Source organism: Hetaerina americana, unplaced genomic scaffold (assembly GCF_022747635.1).
Source record: "Hetaerina americana unplaced genomic scaffold, ioHetAmer1.1.p SCAF_6, whole genome shotgun sequence".
NCBI classification, from domain to species: Eukaryota; Metazoa; Arthropoda; class Insecta; order Odonata; family Calopterygidae; genus Hetaerina; species Hetaerina americana.
Window position 1 is genome coordinate 51,128,505 of NW_027287205.1, and position 17,545 is coordinate 51,146,049.

The window sequence follows — 17,545 nt, forward strand, 5'->3', positions numbered from 1 at the left end:
ATTAGATATCACACGTTACAGTGAAAGGAACCGCCCCCTCCGTCGGGATTAAAGATTTTGGACGCCGTTGTACTTTGTGCGCAGTAAACTCTACTCCATCCTAACAAGCCTAACCTTCGGGTTGATGATCGTGTTCGGGTTAATTAACGTGTCAAAAATACAATATACTCAATGGAAGATTTAGAAAGATATATAAGTAGGGTAATTAAAAATTGGACAGCAGCGTAATATGTTCTGTAAATTTAGTTTAAATGGAGCTGATAACGCTTTGATCTAAGGAATCCCTCCGGTTTTTCCCTTATTCCAATAATTTGTGTAGGAATGTTCAGTCGGCCGAAACAACATTTGCATATTGACACTGGCATATTAATCATTACCCCCCGGAAGAAATTAACGGCCAATTCCATACGCTTTTAATTGATTTTATTGCACTTTAGTATTTGTGTTAATTCTCGATTTGAGGGAAATACCTTAGTGGGTACATCATTGAGTCAAGGAAGGCATGCGTAAGCATACTCGAATTGAATGGCATCACGAAAGTGGTGACTCACGAGGTAACACGCGCTTTCGAAAGTCACCCGTTTGGGTGAAGTAAGGGTGAGCTAACTTCAGTGATGTTGACTGAATCGAAAGTGATAAAAGTAGGGTGTTGAACCATTTCTTATAGTTTCATTCTATCATTCATTTTTCTAATAATGTGCTCATATTGTTCGTTAACTCAATGCAAAATTTAAAAATTAAAAGTGTTCTATTATTAGTGGTTAAGGACTATGATGTGTAATGTTTTATTGTGTAACATTTTATTGTAAATGAAATATGGAAAAAATGAAAGATCGTAATATTAAATAGTATGGATTGTTTAATCGTGTAAATGTGCGCCCTTAAATACCCTTACAGATAGTTTAGCATGAATGCCAGTCTTCTCAACGTTTAGCAGATGTTTATGAAAAATATATTTTTTGATGTTAGAAATTAGTTGGAAATCGACAAGCGATATTATTACGTTTTACGTCTGTTCATAATATTTCAAAATTCCAACAGTATTAAAAAATGTATCCGAAGCTATCTCTTTCCCTTCAGTTACTTCGGTACCTATTAGCCTTTCGAGGACCATCAATTCCATCTGACGTATTTTTACGGTTCCGGAAAAAAATTCAATCGTCGTCCTATTTCATTCCTCGCTGCCTTCGCATCGCCGTGAGACCTTAACGTATAGAGCATTCGGTGCGAGTTCATCCGGTAAAGTGCCCGATTGGGACACCCGCCACACATTTCCGATAGAACGCGCAATAAGCATCTTCCTTCTTTTGGTTTACGTGGACTTATATCTCGAAGGCATTTTTCTCCGGCGTTACATCCCTTCCGGTCTCATCTCGTGCCACCACGTCCTTACCCAAACTTGGGTTCTTATGCCCGTATTTCTTGACCCAGTAGTAAAAAAGATCGATGCCTTCGTGACCTCCAGAGCATCGATCGCTTACGGAATTTCGCTTGATCCTTGGCGGGTCTTGCGTGGGATTTGAAATACATTTTTCCTCTTCTCTGAAAATATATAATTTTTGCGATATCTTTTTAGGTGGGGGAAGAAGTTGGAAATCCATCGTGGGCTACCTGTCATATTCTTTATGTGCGGGGTTACTTCACTTCCAGACCCTGACTCTTTTCTCTGACAATTTGACTTATATAGACCATGCTGTTTGTTTTTATTGCTGCGGAGTTCAGAAAAGGCAGTGCATGAAATTAAATTCTGGGGAATCCCAGTTATCGGTCTGGTAAATAATATATCTGATAGCGATTCATCGGATTTTGAAAAGTATTAAATAGAAATACACATCGAGCCTTATCTCGCTACGAGATAAGGGTCATGTGACTTGCTAAAAACGCAATACTTAGAAATAAAATGTCGCCTTGGTTTTGATTATGACATTTTTAGATACTAGCAGTATCTGCGATTGTTGCCTGGGGAATCAAGCTTCCCGAGAGAATTTTTTTTGATTTCATATAAAATGTTTGAAGTCTTCGTTTAACAGCATACACTCATATTCTCATAAGGAAGTTTGTGTATTCATGGAAATAAATGGGCATCGGGATGTTTTGGTGGCTAACGTACTGGCTTCCCACCCAGAGGGCCAAGGTTCGAATCCGGGTGGTGGCAGATATTTTTTAGTGGTGTCCCTATCCTTGCTTGAGGTGAGAGTACTTCGTGAGTGAGAACGCTGTTCGTCGGATAGGACGTCAAGCTGCGTACCCCTTGGCGTCTTTCGTCAAAAGTAGGCTAATGCCGACGCAGGGTTTCCCTCCAACCTTTATCCTCTCCTGTCCATCTTTAATGGCGCAAATTACTTCAGCAGTTAGTCGCCTTCCCTAAAAACTGCTGTTTGAAATAGATGTAATGCTTGCTTAATGAAATTCAGATATATTATACTGGGATGGCCTGATGAAAAAGAGTCAAGCTCCCTGTTGACCCTGACTGTTGAATTTCTTCAACAAATGCGTCAGCTTTGATAAATTTGGAATGCCGCTCACGAATAGTATTTCCACCGCAGCTGAGCGGATCAGCCCCAAACCTTGGCTCGTAAATGGCGTTTCACGCCAGTAACTGACTGATGAGTGTGGAAATAAATGCACGAGTGACAAAATTCTTTTCTGCCTACGATGCTATCAGCTTCCGCTCATATCGCCCTGGCGGCGATCGGCGTTACTACTTGGCAGTGTTACCACGTGTGATTCGAGTCTATTTAATTTGATTCATCTGAATTACTGAAATCCTGAATTAAGTGTTCCAAATGGAGGCTCAAGTCAGGCTCATTCTGTATCAGCTCATCATTAGTATTTAACTCGAAAGGTAGACACTGCAGCTGAATATTTTACCCAGTCAGGGCGGCTAATTCTCTGGTTTCTCTTTTATATGGCTCCTACGGCATTTGGGCCTTTTTAATTGGTCCAGGGGTCGAGATTTATAGCTTGGCACTGAAAAACAGCCAGGGTTATTCTCTTGGTACTGGTATTTGGGAGGGAGTATTGACCTTCTACAGTCCTTACTTTGGCCTATCCCATCTTCCTACTGTTATGACCTCTACTTTAGGTTTTCCCTTGTTTCTAACAGAACCGCACATGGTGTACCCAATCTGTATATTTTCGTTTAGCCGGTATCTGTATAGCCTTGTTAAAACATAATGGATAACGACACGAGCAATTTCTTAATCTTTACAAAGAAAAAATGTTGCACACACGAAAATTGGACATCATTCGAGTAAAGTGTTGACTCTAGTACTCTTCCCTACATTTTCTCTGGAAAAAATAGAATTACTGTTTTGAGTTAATAATGCCAGTAATGAAATTAATCTGGGTAGTGAACTAGAAAGCAATTGTACTCTGCATATCAATCGTTTTCTGCCAGTTTAACTTATCTGATCCTATTATTAAATAATAGTCAACGGCACATTAAATACATTTGAACATATTTGATTCTTTCGTAATCCAACTTACGGTAATAAAAACCTGATGTTTCATTTCCTTAAATGTGTAGATAATTAATGTTAAGGCTCTCCACTTTCCCTTTCTGATGTAACCTCTCGAAACGTTGTTAGGTTTTGCATTTGCAAAAATAATCATTCACTGCTTCTGCTATTTTATAATTACTTTGTAACGACCCATGTCTCGCCAGATGCTGAGAGGTAGTGGGCTGTCGAATGTTGTGGTGTTGAAGGCGGAATGCTGGGGGAGGGAGGTATAAGAGTGGCCATGAATATGCATTTCGGATGGGACAAAAGGATGAAGAAAGTATTATGTAGGGACAAATAATGAGTTATTTTAATGTTCACTATGTGAATTAAGGATATTTTGTGTCATTTTAGATGGTGAATAGGTGAACTTAGTGTCATTTTAGTGGTGGGTAGGGCCAGGGTCCATCGGAAACCTACCCCAACCGGGTAGCTCCTGGCAATAATAATAATAACAGCAGTAAAAATATTTCGGATATTGTACAACACACATGGTACTGCTTCGTCTCTATATGCTCAGAAAAATCAAGGGCTCACATTTCACCAGACCACAAAGTACAAACGGAAAATAACCTACATTAGGAGATAGATATTTCGTATAGATACATGTAAATCCACTGGATGAAAACATTTCGTCGACATTTAATGAGAAAAATAGAACCTTATGTGCAAATGGTAATAAAAATATAAAAAATATGAAAATAGAAAAAAAATAGTAATTATACCCAAGAATAACTCCGAATATATTTGCAAGACGTCCATCTAAAACTAGTACCAATAAATATAAGGAATCACCAGGATATTCAAGAAGCTGTGATGAAATAATTACTCGAAATAGTCAGGTCAATCGTAAAAACTTAAAAATGATATGTATTCAACTTTATAAATTAACTCAGACCGTTATAAATTAATTGTTAGATGAGAGTGTGATCAAAGAAAAAGGTGATGGTGATAATAATAGTAGTAATATCACGCCGATCATAATCCGTCATACGTTAACTTTTACGACTCTCCGGTGAAATGAAGTCTTCCCGTGGCAGTTTTCTGCCCTTGGTGTAGTCAGGCAGCACTGGCATGAAGATTAGATGAGACATTTTCCGCCTCACACCCTCGCAGTCTCTGGGCCCTTAAGTGGGTTGACTGGTTGCTGGGCGTTTGTTTACTTACCTCCCTAGTCTTCCTCATCTTCCGTCCGTCTGGCCCTCTTCCCCCAACGCTCTCTCCAGCTCCCTCTTCCCCTTTCTCCATAAGCCTCATCCGACCTGATTAAATTCGTTGTGCGACCCCGCTGTTACTTCTCTTAGCCTCTTTTTCCCCTCCTCGTCATCGTCCCTTCGCATCTCCCCTTTGTGTGCGCCTTGCTCCTCTCTGTCCACACTCAACGGAGTGAGAGAGAGAAAGGAGCAGGAGACTCACCTCGACTCAATACCAAACCACACCGGTCTCGGAATTAAAATGAGTTTCGTCCTTACCTCTTGAATAGGTAGGTAGGTAGCCGGAGGGAAAAAAATTATCTGTGTCGGTGCCGTGGATATCAATATTTCATTCTGAGGCGGGGATCTCGTTGGTGGATGTGGTAGCGGATGCTTCACGTATTTCCTTTCCGTCTTCTAAACCGAAATTTAAGGAATGATCTCCGTGAGGATTCAGCGAGATATGTTTTTATTTTTACGTTTGGCTCTTTTTTATTCTCTACCGAGGGCTTTACCGAATTCATTTCGCGATACATTCAAAAGTCTCCTAAGAAACTCTGGTCAACGTTTTCCCCTATACTAGTCCATTAGGAAATGCTGATAGAATCGTCACTGCTTGCTACTATATGGCGCTATACTACTATATTATTACTCATAAAAGAAACCATTTTTTATTCTACCTTATTCTGTGGTAATTTATTCAGGCGGTTTAAATTTACTCAGAAGGGGGAATCTACTCTTCGGCCGATGAACGGTTAGTATAATATATGGCATTCGAGTGTAATTGACCTCTACCGAAATCATTTTTGTATGAGTGTATTTTGACGAGTGTTCAGCCATTAAGTGTCTGCTACATTTCCTTAAGTGGATAAGATAAGCACTCTTCCGAGCGCACAGCTCGTGACCGTGGCTTCAAGATGAACGATGCCTAATGATGCAAAGGCTATTACTCAGGGTTGAAAATAATAATGGACTGAATTTACTGAAAATGATTCCTTGAGCTGTTCTACCTTAAGTAGCGCTGGCAGCTCCTTTACCTTTCGTTTAAATGATGAGGCGGTCCTGGCAAGGTGTTCAGCCATCCTTAAAATATCTGTAACCTGGGCTGGGGAAGCCGTTGTAAAAGTCCTGGAAGACACCTGTATTTGGGCAGTGATGCCTGGAATTCTAGAGAATTGATATTGTTTACTGGAAAATGGAGAGTGGACTGTAAAAAAAAACCATTTATTTTCTTCATTTTAATTTAATATGAATTACCAGCAGTTTTCTTAATCTATTGGTGTTCAGTGTGTTACGTATTCTACTAGAATGCAAATAATTGTTTAACACATCTGTGTACATCTAAGGAGTATTTTCGCAGTTAATCGTTATAACTTGTAGTCCTGCTACTGTGAAATAACCTCCTCTTCACTTCCCTACTACAACTTAAGTAATAATCGTTTTTTACTTATTTGATTGAGAATACAATGACATGTGAATACTCCATGTACTGATTGATATTTTTGCGGTAACCAGATTTCTACTAATATTATTCTGTAGTATCAATAAGGCATTGAATATTTCCCGATGTTTAAAGCGATTTTATGTCACTCTGTTTTTCTTTTTAACTGTTAATCCTCAAGGAAATACCAATTCATAAATGGTTCACGGTGAATTCCTATTAAACGCGGTGATGACTGTGCATTGATTGTTGTTTATGTATTGATATTTCCTGAATGATAACGATAAAAATACAAAAAGGCATCACCCCCCGATTAACGTTCATTTGGATGTTTCAAAATATCAAAAACTCTAAATGTTGGACTCCGAAACTTCATGTTCTCTACCGTAAGCAGGATTTTTTTTGGATGAGCCATCAAAAATTTGGAAAGTTCGATGTAAATTTTTATTGATTCGTTATTTATCCACAAATACCTAAGCAATAGGGTAAAAGCTGAGATATTTGCGCATGTAAATTCACCTGTTTCTGTTAGATTGCTGCGCGGATACGAGGTAGTAGTTATGGCTTCACAAAACCTTGAATTTTCACCATTCATCCAAAACTGGAAGAAACCTGGGAGTCGGAAACCATCTATTCGCTAGCTACCATGTTAATCTAGAATAATTTCTTTTTCTTTGTCGATGTTAAGTGTGTTCATTTTGAGAATTTTAGTATGTGATGCATAACAGTTTTTGGGGAATAAAAAAATCCAAGATGCGTGCATCAACATTACCATATTTCCAACATTAACATTTCCCATATTTTTTGTTTTGCCCTTAACCTCCAGTTTGTTTATCTTGTTTCCCGGACTAATATCTAAATGACGCATTTCCTCATTCCTTCATCCAAATTCTTTTGCAATGACAACTTAACCAAAATATCATAATAACTGAACATAGTTAATGCAATCCCTCTTCACTGGGTAATCGGTAATCTTGGTCAGATGATTTTGTTCGTGTGTCACGTACGAGATTATTGTGTTGGATGGATGCATTTGATATTTTTAGGTGTCGTAATGGCTGATACGCCCTCATTTTCTTTCAATGATGGCAAGCTGCTTCGTTATCTGAAGTAACTACGTGGCAATTTCTGAATGCACTGATGTTCCTCCCCATTGTCACTTGAGTTCGTGAAGTGGTGAACCCATCAATAACATTATAACAGAATATATTGGCAACATGCTATCGAGAGCGTCATCCTTGTAATCACTTTGATACTATACCATCGTCCATGGCATAAATAAAACCAATTTTGATGACTGATTTGTAATAAATTCATGTGTGTATGGAGTGCGTTATAAAACAAAATTAACTATAATGATTACTAGCTTATGTAACTAACTACTTGCCGAATGTAGTGTTTTATTGTAAACTACGGTTAAAATACGTCCACAGCTAGTCTAAATCTTACAAAATGGGTGTAGTTTTGAAGAAATAAACGAATTTGTTACAGGAAACATGTGATTGGTTTAGTGAAAGTCCGTTATTTTAACGAGAGTAACTTGTTTTTACTTGGGAGGAGTTTAAAGCTTAGTTTATTTCAACCCTCGTTCACTTTTACTCATTTGGAAACTGGGCGGTAAGAAATTAATGGTGCGGCTAAAGTTAGATACCTCGCCTCTCAGGCCGAATTGATTTGCTTGCTAATATTTTCACCGCCTAGAACAGAACGAGGAAAATATTCCATTTCCCGATGTGGGCATGCGACGAGGAATCATGATCATTACTATTATCATTTGTCAAATCCACGTACATTTACTGGTTGTAAAATAATTTCGTTATACCATTATTAAGACGCGGTAGTCTAGGGGTAGATCGTTGGGCTACCGACTGGAGGGCCAGGGTTCCATTCCCGGGCCAGCCATTCTGGGCACCTGCAGCTCCACCCCAGCCATGTGATTTTTCGGGTTCCAGATCTTCCTGGGAAACCATAACCGGCACAGGGAAAGGAACTGGCTCCTCTACCCTGATGTTTGAATTTCACACACGCCGTCGGGCATAGTACTGGGTGAACTCTACCATCACCTACCAAACCGACCTTCGGGTTGATTACTGTGTTTATGGTTTTTTATGTCATTATTGATACGTAGACAGCATACCTTGGGAGAATCAAAGGGCAGTTTCTAAGAGAGTGGCGGAAGGGAGTTTTTATGATCTTGTTTGCTCTCCTGTGCCGTTTATGAGGAATGAATATGGCCAAAATACCACGTTTAGTTGATTATGAGCAAACAGAATTCTCTTTTTAGCTGATAATCCGAGTAAATGGGTAAAAGGGCAGGGAAAGGGGTCGGAAGGAAATTAGGCGTAGAGCCAATTAAGTCGGGGTGGAGCATGGTCATGCCAGTCAACATAGAGGTTACAGTAATTATTGAGGCAATTTCTTAATCACGGTGATAGGTATGAAGTGAAAGCAAAAAAGTTAACAAAAATGTGATGGCCAAATTAAACTTGGGAGTAGGATGGTGTTATTTGAAATATCGAAGGAACTCATCGTCATCAGGTCTTCAACGATTCTATTAAGGATCAAGCTAGCGAAAGACGCACTTTCAAAGAAAATTGAGTTGGTGTACACTAAATCCGTAACGATTAATAAAGACTATTTGCATGAGTATTACGTTCGTATAATTTGTATTGTTTAAAAATCTGGGCTTTCGGTTTGGAGGATTGGCTCAGGCTAGGCTTTTAAGAAAGGAGTATGGAGAGGGCTGGGTAACTTGAACTGAACAGATATGAATAAAGTGAAAGCGTTGTTGCATGTGGTTGGTGAGAAAAATTAGCGTTAAAAATTCTAAAGATTCCGAAAAAATGGATGGAGGTGATGTTAACAGGCTGATATCTGTGGCAGAAGGGTGAATTTTTGGTGAGATTGGAATGAGGAGGAAAAGAAACGTTAAATAAGACAGCAAAATTGTTCAAAAGTGCATAAGAGGCCCATCAATCAGTGCAGTCGTTTTCAGAACTTACCAATAATGGATATATCTTCAGGAAAACACCAAAACCAGAGTCATTGTACCACTTATAATGTCAGAGCCAGAGTAACACTTATAAATCGCCCTGCTTTACTTCATTTTGACACATGATCCTAAACTCGTGTCAAATATTGATTGTGAAAAGATAGCTTCTAAAACCATGACGTCGATTGGTAGGCAATAACTTGTAAAAATTTCATTTCGTTAGTTGGGCTCTGGGCTCCTCGCCACCAGAGGTTAAAATGGTCGTTTTGAAGCTGGCCTAAGGGCTTTGGCTCCAAATCTGGGTGATGACTTTCATCTAGTCGATGAATAATAAATGCAGGTCGAAAGGCCATGAAATCTGGAACAGACTGAGTTGAAGGGTTCCCACAATGTATTTGGCTAGGCCAATTAAAGCCCTCGAGCCTACCAAAAGGTCAGGTTTGTCAACCTAGTTCAGTTATTAAGGCCTCAACTATGTCTCGAGTCCAGAAATGTCCTAGGGTTGGCACTAAGCCCAATTACGTGGTCTAATTAAGGTAAATTAACTGTGGGTACAAAAGCGGTTTTTATCGTTATTGAGTGTACTCTTCGCTGTAGAATGCTTCGTCACATTTTCCCAATTATCAAACAAGTTTAGGAACCTTAGATTGCTTCAGCAGAACCTAGATTTGTTGCGATCTCCAAGGCATGGCGCAAAATGTTTCCAGTATCACGTTTTATAGGAGTACGAAACTGTATTCTCATGTATTTGATTTGATCTCTAGCGGATGAAATGGGCTCCTTCGGGGAACTTGGGTCGTTATAATATAGGAGAAAAACTGCTCCATTTTTATTGCACAAGATTTTTTTGCCCTGATTGGGATTTATAACGTAAATAGCTCAAGAATATCCTCGTAAAATATAATTAATTTCGTAAAATATCATTTAGGTATTTAGCGAAAGTCAAACTATGCCATTTGTTATTATGTTGGCACAATCGGAAGTTAATTCATTGAGCTAAAATCACGCACCTTTTAGTTAAAGCAGTAGACTCCGGAAGTTTTCACCTAAATTCAAACAGTGAACCTCCCGTTTACACGCGGACAACTATCCACTAGGAAGCCACTTTCAAGGAAGTCAAATTCATATTAAATCAGGTGATGAATAATGGGCTTAGTATGGAGGACGCCAATATGCACGCTCTGTAAATTAGAGTGATATTGTTTTCGTGCGTGTTTTCCCCTGACAGTCATCAACCCCGGGCTTTGCCTCGCCAGTATGCTTCGCGTCGTTCTCCTACCAGTCCCTTCATTTGCCTCCTGTTTGGCGCCCCTCTTATGCCACTTCACTCCTTCTCCATGCAGCAGCCAGCTGCATTTAAATGTTTGAGTGAATAAGGATAAGGACCAGCGGTGCCGTCTGAATTCGCATGCGTTTTTGGAATATTTCGTGGTCGGAAGGGAATATCGTCCTTCGTATCGAATTGCCTGACTGGAATACGGCCTCAGAAAAGTCTCAGAAATCCAAAGAAAAACTTCCTAGTCTCATCGTTCCATGAAATTCATCGTCGAACTCACTATTTGATAATTGACATAAACTTTCATTTGAATTTGATGTTTTTTCTGTTTCTAAAGATCTAAATAAGGTTCCTCCAAGGGGATAAAGTCGCGGAGGACCTGGATGATATAAATACTCGAAGGATAATCCTCACAATAAGAAAAATATGGGTTTGGCGACTGGCATTCGCGGAAGGCGTGGGCGTCCCCAGGCCCGAGTCCAGGTTTAGAATGGATATGAGAGACAGTTTTTTTATCCATGATTCAAACCGCTTGAGTGTAATGACCGAAAAATCTATAGAATTTTCAAACTCGTCCATTAAAGAATTGCCACGTTGTTAAATCTACTGGAAATTCCGATGTTTTCGGTGAAAAATTGACGGAACTATTTCGTCGTTATGCTTGTCTAAAAAAAAAGAGACCATTTGAATCGCTTCATAAAAATAAAACATGGCGACCTTGTGTGTCATAGAATTGGGCTGCTTTGTGTCTACCCAATACTGCCACTGTTTGGGGTGTCCAATTTCCGCCCAATTGCGGTTGCTCTTGACCATTCATCACTCTGACCACCACTGTTGTTGGGTTTTCAGTCCTTTTCTTTCTCGGACTCCAAGCCGATGACAAATCCTCTTGTCTCAAAAACTAATTTGCGTCGCCCCAATGTTGATTTTTCAACATTAAGCTCACGATGGTGAGCAGCAGCATTCATATTTACTTGCTAAAGTAACTAATGTGTGAGTTAAAAAAAATAAAAGAAATGTTTTTCTCACCAATATGACATGGCTGTATCGGTGCGATTTATTAGTTAAGTACCCGGTTGATTAAAACGTTTTGCAATTTATGTATGATGCCTTTAATAAATTAGAGTTATTATCATACTCCTAACGCATTAGCGTACTAACTCTCTTTTCTTCTGACTCTGTCAACAATTCTACTACAATTCCCGCTCTACCATTGTCATTATTTTTCGTTCACTCATTAAAACTAAGTGGTCGTGAGAGTACCCAACTTGGCGATCCGTTTGTGATGAAATTTCTCATTTAACGTAGCTTCACAACTGTTTTATCTTGGAATGAAAAGGAATTTTTATCTGGAGAATTTTTTTGCATTTGAAGTAAAATTAAAATAAATATTAAGTCAGTAAAGATCTTTCTTCGCTCTCGACATTCAACGCCAATTCTGCTGGTCACAACAGTCATGGAGGTCATGTAGTCGCGGAACTGTTGATTATCATTTTCCGTCATATTTTCCGAGGCCTTGCAAGTCTTGAAACTTAGGCGGACACTCTAGGTGGTCAAATATGCTAATGCCGGATATTTTCATAGTCAGAGCCTACATATTTCATTCCGCGAAACGTGGCGAGCATCCCATAGAACAACGTATTTCCAAAAAAATCCCCAATTTCCCTCACCCCTGAAGTTCTGTTTCTCCAAACTCCACGACCCTTCTTATTTCGCTTTTCGACCGTTTCCTACCAGGGGGCGAGCCACCCGCAAAAACGCGGGCATTCCGCATGAAATCCGGAGGGTTGGCGTAAGGCGGGGGTGCTCGTAGTGAGCGCGCTAAGGGTTTAGGTTGGGGGTGGAGGAAAGGGTTTAGAGACGTGGGGAGAGGGGACTGGGGGCGCTGCGTGGGGGAACTGCGTCGGGTTGAGCGCGCCTGTGTATCTCAATGGGTTGCGAAATCGTGGTGCTGCGTGGGTGTTTTTTTTTTGCCTCGCGAGTCGAGGGGCGTGAAAACCATAGCCCTCACGCCTCCCTCCTCGCCCATCTCCTCCATCCAACCATTCCACCCTCCTTGCGTACTTAGCAATCCAGACTCTGCCCCAGAATATCGATTTCGTGTCCAGATCGGGCAAGGAAGACGAATCGTGTCAGTGTTTTAAATCGTGGTGACGCTAAATAAGATTAAATTTTGACCTTAGCTTATTGATCTTCATCGATTTTGATTTAATTCTTTGCTGCTTATTTTTCAATCGTCGATTTCTTTGTGGCAAATCTACAAATTTAATTATTATAATTAGTAGTGTTCTAACTGGGCGTTACTGTTTCGCATTATATTTTCAAAATAAACGATTCATTTTTCCAAATATTCTATTTACAACGTATTTGTGGTAATCACACTAATTTTTCCCTTCCCTTTGTCTTCAACGTGAGATTCTAGCCAATTTAATTCATCGCTGCCTTTGGTCTGTTTGATATGTGATAAAATTTATAATGATTAAAAAATATAATTTCTTCCACTGTACTTAATTTAATTTGGTCTCAACTTTTTATCAAATAATTTTTGAGACGAAACTATTTAAAAATAGCCACTGAGCAGTGTGGATCTCGAAATATTCTTTAATAGCAGGCATCAACGTTATTTATGCCGTTAGTTATGGAAGTTCAATCGCTATAATTTATAATCTATTTCTTTATTGCTTTAAATTGTCTTGCACAACACTCTTGTGGTATGTCCTGATCCATTTCCTAACGTATTGAATATTCGGTGTTTCTTATCAGAAATCGATATCCTCAAGGAATTGGGAATAGCTATCGCATTGTAGAATCGAGTGGGAATTCTTGAGATGACGGAGGGCTCCACTTTCGAAGGTATTGTGTCAAAGTCGTCGAAATAACGCCCAGGGAAGCGAGACCGAATCACCTGTCAGGAACGCGTGTGTGTGCTGTCGATTGTGTATCGAAAAAAATAGTATCAAAAAATCGATTTGTTTCTCTCGGTTCGGACATATATCCTCTAGGGACATGGTCGTTCCGCGAGTTGGTCCTTGCCTTGCTCTTCCTTCGTCGTCGTTGAAATCCGCCATAGCCTTTCTCATCGACCCAGTTGGCGCGCCCGTACGTCTCGCCCCTCCGCAAACGGAGCAGAGCAGTAGATGAAGTTTTTGCCGGCTCCTTCCCCTCTCCCCACCCACCCCACTCTCCTCTCACTTTTTTATTCGCACTCTCCCACGCGTTCCTCATTCCCCATTATCCTCGTCGTGTGCGTGCGTCTGTGTGTTATGTCGTGTGGCCGCCCCCACTTCTCGACACACCTCCTCCTAACCCCCCTATCTGGTGCCCTTTCCCTCGCCCCCACACCCCTATTGGCCCACCCGGACGCCCACTCTTCAACTTGAGTCGCCCACGCGTCAAGATCCCGGCAGATAGAAGCGCTGTTGTGCATGTTCCCGAATTGTTCATTCCAAGGGGTATACAGGATATCCTACTAAATGTGACGAGTCACGAATTTGAAAAATAAAGATAGAAAGCAGTTCCTACAGCATGAATGAGATCGATAATGCTCAATCTCGATCCACGGCGTTGAATGACTCGTAATGACCAGTGCCGTTTATCGATCGGAGGCGGTGTTTTGGGGGAGTTCTGCCCTGGACGCTCTGGAGATCTGTGCTTCAGTAGGGCGTCTTTAGTGTTAATAGTTCTTTGGCGTTAAATGTAGGACAATAGTAATGGAAATGCAAGGCAAAAGGAGTGCTTTTGTCATAGAAAGAGGGGAGAATTTTAGAGTTGTATATCGGTGTATGCGTTAATTCTCTCCGACTGACGAAGACGGTATGACCACCCAAATGAATCGATAAATCCGTATATTTTTTCCGTCCTAATGCGTGAACCAGTTTTATGGATGTTATATATTGTGTGCATTTATGTATTTAACTTCACACTCAAGGTATTTCATTAATGGAGTAAATGGGAAGGAGGCACAGGAAAAACACAAGGCTGATGGAGGTGGTAGGATTCCGATTTCTAGCGTAGAGATTTCCTGAACTGCTACTACGAACCGTCAGTTTTCTTTGTGTATCTTATGGTGAACATTGCTTAGAGATTAATGGAGGGTGAATCAGAATTTAGAAGCCCACACGGTGTCACACTAATGGTATTATTTCATTGCCCCAACATGGCGTGCTACTCTGGGAAACTTAATAGTGCGTTAATTTTCACTATGGCAGAAAGTAAGGTACCAGAATATCAAAAAATGTGCGTACCAACGAATTAATGGACGTTTGAATAAATAATTAGATATTTATTATGCACATTTACTCCTAAATCAGAGTTAGATAGTAGTCTGCATGTAACTACATGCACTAGTATGTATGGTGAAATATACTATGGGAGTTAATGGGGTGGTAGCCGAATTTATACAGTTACGTGCCAGTACGTTTACTATAGATGTGTTAGAGAAACTCTTGTGGCGAAAATGCTCTCTCCCTGAATTTCAATTAAGTCAGCATTAAAAAATGAAATGTGGTTACCCCAGCTATTATTATTTTGATAGATAAATGAGCTTCATCGTGACGATGCTCGCCACCCTTGCTATTACATGATTGAATGCGCTTTCGTGATGATGAAGTATTTCCCCCTTATGGTCCAACCATACCGTATGGCTCCATCGGTAGTTTTACTTAATTTACGGGTGGAAACGATAGTAGGTTCTTGAACGTTAGGAAGCCCTCTCTCTCATTCCCTTTGGCGGGTCTATGTCAGCCCTTATTCGACTCCCCTCACGCCGCCTTTTTCGCCCGCTACGGGCCGCCCTCTCCCATCGCCCAGCTTGTTCCCCCACCTTCATGAAAACCTCCTTGAGCTTCCCCCAATTACTCCCTCGGCTCGTGTCTCCCCAAACATCGAATGGAGAGGATGAAGGGAAGGATTCCCTCCCCTTCACGGTCGAGTCACGTTCGCTTACCGCCCGCGGCCCCTTCGGGGGGAAAGGGGTTGCGGAGAGGGGCGGCGTATGAGGAGGCTGTCTCGATCCCTTGCCCTTCTATCTTTCGAACCCCAGCTTCTCGGTCCGCCATGTTCATTCTTTATGCTTCCCGCCTCCTCTCTCCCCCCTCCCATTTCAGCTTCATAGTGTTTTTGCTTATAACTCTCTTATAACTAATTTTTTATTTACGGCATCCAATTTTAAACTTGTGAGGCGTATCGCCAATCCACTACTTAACAGTGGGGCCAGCTATTAGGGCTATCAATCATATGAGCGTAAAAAATTAGTCTGCTCTCAATGCTATGATTTTCATGCATTCCATTAAATCATCTGTTGTTGCGTCGTATATACCGCACGTTATTATCATTAACAACGGCCTACCGGATTAGGGTAGGTTTTCGATGACCCATGGCACTACACACTGCTGCAATCCCAAACCCTCAATAACATGGCACAAAATATTCTAAAACCCCACTACGGCATATTATGTTATATAGCTAGTTTTTAACTTAGCATACTTTACACCTCCCTCCAAAATGCCTATTATTTTCTTTCCTCTACCTTGCATTCCTAGTATATTACCCCCTAGTATATTACTAGTATACTATTCCCCCCCCCCCCTATCGCCGTCTTCCACATCTCAGTGGCTGTCAATATCTCCAGATTCCACTTACTATAAATTCGATGATAAGTTTAAGGCTTTTCTTATTTTAATAATGCTATACGGGGGAGGTTATTTCTTTTCTCTCTAGTTCATAGCTATTTTCGCATAAATATTTTCGTATTGACACTCAATCTCTTTTTCTAATGGGTTTTTTTAAAATTCCGGTTCCGCTGAACTCATCTTCCACAGCATTATTATGATTAAGACGCTCCATCGCCTGTTTGAAATATCATATGAATATGAAGAATTCAAACCGCCAATGGGTTTTGATATAAATGTATGGGGACTCGTTTGCCATCATGGTAATATCACGATCTTTCAATTCTAGACCGTATATACGTAAATTATGGAATGGAGTTGCCCTTCTTGATGGTAGCAGCTCTCCCTCTCGTCTTATTATTATCTAGTTCTCCACGGTTCAAGTAAGGTTTCGAATGGACATTAACTTAACATTACTTCATCTCGCGTAACAAGACTACCTGGTACAACTCATTGCAATAAACCCTCTCCATTTCCTCAAACATCCTACCCCGCTTGCCTAACATTTTCCTTTCTATCAAAACCGTCAATTTCTGTCAACAATGAAAATTCTCTGCATCTCACATTCGGGTCATAAGTGGTTTCCTCGACAGATTGATCAACCAGCCATGCTGACATTAAGTTGTACCAGACTTGATTAGCTCTGCAGTCGTTAAATAATCGAAGGAATTTAAGTTTGAAATGTTCTCTTCCAATAATGGTTGTTTTATCATTCAATGGATATTGATTGATAAGAGTTTACAGTTATATATAATCAGGGTTACCGGGAAACACTAAATGTATCTTTCTGCTACAAAGTTTACTATTATTGGTTGTTACATAAAAAATGAAATATGTATGATCTGTAGCAAGTCGTATGGAATTGAATTTATAAACGTCATTTGTTAATGGAACCAACTTAAAACTATCAAGTGTGGTACCCCCCTCTTCTGAAGTAAAAGAATTGTTCATCACCTTTTTACGGGTGATCATGGAAATGGGGTAAACTACGATTTTTACCTTTTTTTCAACTGCAATAGAATGGGACGCCGTTCCATTTATGCATGGAACGATTTACTCGTATTTTTTAGCTTGCTTTATCCACGCCTCGAGCTGTATGTCACTGTCGTCGCGTCTCTTTTGACTCTGCTATTGGACAGTTCGAGAAGTTGAAGTTCTTTTTAATTTCATCATTAAAACCGTTGGTCGTAATTGCCTAGTTTTGCTACTGCACTCCCTATTGGTTATTTTTCCTTTGTTCCATATTCACTGAATAAATGCATGAAAATTGCTTTTACTCCGGAGTTTAATTTGGAAACGTTTCGTTCGGATGGTATTAAAAAAAAAGGATGCAGAATCGTGACGCGAAAGGAGTGAGAAAGGTATAGCGTTGCATCCACGCTTTTAATTTGCGTTAAAAATGAAATAATTGGGTATATCAAAGCTATTTGCTTCCTTGTGAGAGTTCAGAATGGCACCGTTGTTTGCGTTT

The 17,545-nt window shown here is 40.2% G+C and overlaps 1 protein-coding gene across 4 annotated transcripts in view; it reads left to right on the plus strand.

Moving 5' to 3' along the window:
- Window positions 1-17,545, plus strand: part of gish (casein kinase I gish) — a 234,307-nt gene that overhangs the window by 88,062 nt on the left and 128,700 nt on the right. The window lies entirely within an intron of this gene.